A 6,013-nucleotide genomic window follows, 5' to 3' on the forward strand; every position below is an offset into this window, starting at 1 on the left:
CTTTCTACTGTCCTGCTGCGAGACAACTTTTACCAAACTTGATGCATTTTAGATGCAGATGCACAGCAGTGCAGGGGCAAGCACAGAATAACACCATCCGACTATGGTCACCTTATTTTACTAACTGGGGTTCAATTAGAGTTTTTCCTTTGGCTGCGTTAAAGCATTTAGCCACTCACAGTGCAGTCAGCTACAGTCCTGCGTGCATTTTTATTCTTGTTGATGCTGATGAACTTATGATGATCGTTACAAAATCAGGAAATAGAATTGTTACAATATGTTCATTGTTGCTTTATTATTGCACATATTTCCAGCATCAAAAGGCTCCAGGAGTCAGCTTTAGCTGATAAAGTGCTTCAAGAGCCCTCTTGTGAAAATAATTCGTATATTAGCTCAGATTAAGGAGCCAATGAGAGAATCATTTATTGATATCTGCCACTCTTTTCATCGCATTGCAATGGACTCGGTGAACCTTGGTGCAGATGTGATGCATGTAGATACTGTAGGCGAGCAGCCATAAATACAAGTTAGCACTTAAAGATGCACGCGCACGCACACGCGCACGCGTCCGCATAGACGCCAAACCCGCCAGCGCACATAGACGGACACACATCATCTTATACTTTTTTTTATAGCCGCCACAAAGCTGCTTGTGGTTTATGAGATAACTTTCTAGGAAATTTCTAGCAGCATTGACTTTTTTTTTCTTTTGCATAATCTTCTGTTAAAGATAACACAAAGATGAGACGCGCTGGGTTTGCACAACACAAATAATATCAACAGAAAAAATTCACTATATATATATATATATATATTTATATATATTTATATTTATACACACACACACACACATATATATATTTATATACTTTTAATTAGACTTCTGTCATCATTTACATGGAAAAACAAGCAGGTGGAAACGAGAATGTAAGTCGTTGAGCAGATAATTAAAAAAATGACTGCCAAATGATTTAGCCTCACATACAGTCACAAAGAGAATCTGCATGGGTAAATATGTTAATCCCCGTCCCATTCTTAGTCAACTTCAAAGACCGAGCCGTGAAAGAAACGAGACATCAGTGCATCAGGGGAAGACTGGGGACTGTAAAGTCCTCGGAGCTTTAGAGCTGTTAATTTCCATCTGAAGCTCGCTGGCTCTATAGCAGTGCTTGTGAGAAAAGTCGTGGAAATGTCTCTTTAAAGTTTTTTTTCCAGTCTAAGTTGCTTCCTCCTCCTATTTGCATAGCCAATAGCTCCTCAGCCCTCGAATGAGGCTGTACGATTGTTACTGGGCAGATTTCATTGGCGTCTGCAGTGAAATGTGTTTAGTGCCCCCTAAAAACTGGCACGTTTTTTTTAAACAACTGCCTGAAATGAAAGAAGTGAGCGCGCAGGGATATCAGCACAAATCATTCTCACTTGAGAAAAAAATCATAAACGCCAAATTTAGAATAAAGGCGTTTGATCCTGACTGATATTCTCAATTGAAAAACGCGAATATCTGCACTTTATGACTTAAAATGGACAGTTTAAAGTTACATCAAGGCAGAAAAACCTTCACAAATATGTTCTTGACTTGATCTTGATCCTTGTCACAGGATAAGAAGAGACAAAGTAATTCAAAGTCGCATTATTTCTTATCAAACACGCCAGTTTTAAATAAAAACGAGCAGCAACAATGTGGCCAAACAGGTGTCAACTGCGCTCAGCGCACCGTGCGCAATTACGCAGTCTGATTGTTCTCTGTTACAGGTGAGGCATTAATTAAAATCAGCGGTTAGATCTGTTGAATATCACACACCCACACAGACATTCTTCAATCCTTAAAAAATCTCACTCTCTGAAAAAAGTGGGGGGAAAATCCCACCCACACACGAAGCTGAAAAGAAGTCGATTCAATGGTGTTAAAGTTCAGATCACACAACAACCAAAAAGGACTCATAACATGACTCAAACATGAATCTATTTCAGTGGAAAAGCATTTCACAGCCTTCACTCCAGCATTTACGCGGTTGAAGTACCAACATGTACTCTGTTAACACAACAGATGAGTTTCTATTTTTTTCTATTGCCGAAAAGTGACACCAACTGCTCCTCTGAGCGAGTTCAGCAAAAGCAGGAGCGCGTTTTTCTCTCTCCCCGGAAGCATTCAATTATCACACCAGAATAAAACGGGAACCCGCCCTGCAGCTTCGAAACGTTAAGGAGTGGCGACAGTGGGCAGGCAAAAGCACCCCGGGAGGGGGGGGGGGAGAGAGGGGGGGGGGGATCAATAAGTAGCGAAGTTTTAAAAGTTTGTTGAAAATGATGCGCTGCACACTGCAGGACATATCTGTCGGAGCAACAATCTTTTGTGCTGCCTCAAACTTTGAACTGTCATGTTTGGCTCAGTTAAGTTAAATAAAACATCCCGAGGATGCGGGACAAGTCCGGCGGTTTAATTTTATCAACATTATTATTTTCACGAAGCGAGCGGCGAAGAACTCCCCCTTTATCTTGTTTATGAAATTTACCGAAATAAAATAACAGAAAACAACAAATTTTCAGGACCCACCGGATCATTTATTCTCTGTTTTCATAAATAAAAATAAAAATAAAAATCACCATTTAATTCACCACTAAAAGAAACGTGGTCAGTCTTTGTAACGAGGATCGGTCAGTGAGTCATCAGCGCACATTTCACACTTTAAATCATCACAACAACCAGACAAGAGCAGCAACAAGCCGATAATGACGGTGCCCCGAAGTTCCTTTTATCTGCTTCTTTTACCGACATCAAGATGGGAATCTGACGCTCAGAAAAAATGTCCCACAAGACAAGAAAAGTGTCGGAGGGGAATTTGACGAGTTCCTCTTGAGTTCTGAAATGACAGCAGCTGAGATCTGACAGCTCGGGAGTGAAAACGAGCGAGAAATTAAACAGAGAGATGAGGCACACTGCACTTTCTAACCTGCCAGTCATCGCAGGTGTTATATTGTATAAACAGTCTAAAGCAGATATAACAAAACTTTGATATATTTTATTACCAATATTTATTTAGAAATAACAGATATTTATAGGCAACTTTTATTCAAAGAAAATGCGAATATATGTGCTTTAAAACAACAGAAAATACCTTAAACAGCTGTTTAAAAAAAATAATAATTATTTGTCCAATCAGACTACATCCCCATGAACCCCAAACTAAAATCACCAAGAAAAAAAACATCCTGTGAATCTTTTATAAGCCAGACAAATGAGCTCTGGAGGTGTGAGAAGACAAATAAAATAAAACACACATCAACAGGTCAGTAATGGCTACACAGGAGACCTTTTTAAAAGTCAAATGAAATAACATTTAAAAATGACCAGAATGAGCCAATAATGGGACATGATGTAAATGATGATGATCTAAATCATCATGTTTGTTTTAAACTTTAAAGAAACAGGAATCCTGCACATGTGATGGAACAAAGACATTTTGTTAAATTCCATCTTCGTCTATTTAGTTTGACATTAATTAGCTGTATACCTGTATTTAAACTGTTAATATATAGATTATATATATTTCTTTTTTTACAAACATAATTGATCCAGAAAATGTTTATTAGTCTATTTTTTAAAGAATGTATTAACGCTCTTAATATATTAGATTACTTTTTGATTGCTTAAAATCTGGTAGCTTTTAGGCAGATTTAATTATTTGAAAGACAACAACACAAATAAAATGAAACATTTCATTATTATAATTTTCAAATGCTGATTTTTGAATTTTCTGGATATCAAATCAGTTTGGTTTCCTTTTTATTTAAATGTTATGAAGTGATGGGATACATTTCCACTGAAATAAAAAAGAAGAGACAGAGGGATGTTTGGAAAGATGGAAATCAGGAAAAGAGAAACTAATTTGGCATAAAAATTGATTTGATTTTTATTATAAAATTTATTATCTTACACAAAGACAAAACAACGGTGTTCAATGTGTAATAATAAAAGAAACAGTCAGTAGGTGAGTATTCAGCATCCTGATCTCTCTCTGCTTGAGACAAAACCTTTTGGATTCATCCGTTAATTACAAATAAATACGTTGAATTGAATTGACAGAGGATGCAAAGAAGCAAGGAGTCATCTCTGACAGCAGCATCACGAGCCAATCACAGCCAAGCACGTGAGTTACGTAACAATAATCTTGACACAGAAACATGCATGAAAAGGGTTTTTCTTACATGCTTTCAGTTTGAACCACTGTGTCACAGCAACCAATCACATTTGAATTCTGATGAAAACATCACTCATACATCACTTCATGTCATTTGTTTATCGCACCCATATTTCCCCATTTCGGCAGTATTTTTTTGTGCTTGAATAACTGCAGATGTGTGAGCCAAAACAACAATACGGACAGAAGCTGCTCATCCATGATAAAAAAAACACCACATGCATGCAAAGCTTTGTGGAAAACTATCGTCCAACCGACGAGTCGCAAAAATCACAAACTGTTTATTGGCTGAAATGAAACATGCTGATACAATATCAAAAAATGCTTTCTGCTGAATCTCGCGGACCCATCAGGTCATTAAAAAACACAACAAAGCACAAACATCAGTTACTGCTACCAGCTTCAGATTAAAATGTCAGAAACAAATAAAAATCTAAATGAGTTTACATTCATGAAAAATGCCTAAAAAGGTTGTTTAGAAGCGCACAAATGTCACAGAACGGCTGAAAAAATTGACTTGTATACACAAAGCTTTGAATTTCAGCAGATCCTGAATCAGATGATCAGAAATCGGAGGTGAAGATCTGCTCAGCCTCCATCAGTCAGGATGAGCAGCATCAGCATCACGAAGGAAAACCTTTTTTTTTAATCTGCTGGGGGCATTTCCCCCCATTTAGAAACAACATAAGATGCATTTCCAGCAGCTGTCACTGTGGACGTTTGTCCACAACATCTCCTCTGACCAGCTGTGGATTTTATTATTCCACAATGTTACAGTGATGCAGGTTTGGTATTGAGCGCCTGTCCCGCACTTCCCTCATCTCTTTCTAATTTCTTTGAAACACTACCTTATTAATAACTGTTTAAAAAAACGGGAATTGTGTTCGGACATCTTTCGGATGCGCTCATGTATAATGACAGGGAGAAGTGAAAGCCCTTCCTACTGGAAAAGGAACATCGAAAGAAACTTGAGGTAGATCCCAAAAAGATGTTTCGTTCCCTTTTCCAAATAAAGGGCTGTTACATATGTAGATATTACAAACTGCCATGTGAACACAGTTTGTGTGACTCCATTAGCTCCTGATTATTTTACCTAATCATGCTTTGCTATTCACAACTCTTACAGAACAGCAGCGGCAGGCAGTGTAAAACTTTGTGGACAGATAGGACATGTTCAGGACTTGCTACAGTGTATCTGTGCAGACATCTCATACAGCTACAATAATAATCTTGATTAGGAACTCATAACATCAGCTGTTCTAAATTTAATATGACAGAGAGAGACAGGCAACTATGTCACACATCAGATAACGAGCGAATAAAAGTGGATATAAGCACCAAAATCTGTGTGTTTGTCCCTCTGGTGTCATTAATTAAAACAAACCTCATTAACCACTTGAATTATAAAAATGACTACCTTTTTTTAAGATGGCCATCATTTCCAGAATTTTTTTCTACTCCTAATTTCTATATTTTTATATTAGGGGAAATAAAATTTTGGTTCTTGGTCTCGAGGAAAATTCAAGACAATCACAAAGACTTGTTTGTTTCTACTTTTATTATGGACCTGCGACTCAAACAGTTTGTTTTAGACATTAAACATTCATCAAGCAGCAATTAAGTGCTTTGTGATTCAATTCAGATTCAAAATTTTATGCATGGTAAATGGCCTGTGTTCGTATAGCGCTTTACACATTTACCTTGGGTAAAGCTTAAACTGTTTTTTACCAGTTATCTGTCTTCAGATAACTTTTCCAGCACAGAATCAGCATCAACTGAGTGAAAACAGTCGATACTGAACCCAAAGCTGAGTT

Source organism: Neolamprologus brichardi, chromosome 7, assembly GCF_056152115.1.
Source record: "Neolamprologus brichardi isolate AB-2024 chromosome 7, ASM5615211v1, whole genome shotgun sequence".
Classification (NCBI taxonomy): Eukaryota; Metazoa; Chordata; class Actinopteri; order Cichliformes; family Cichlidae; genus Neolamprologus; species Neolamprologus brichardi.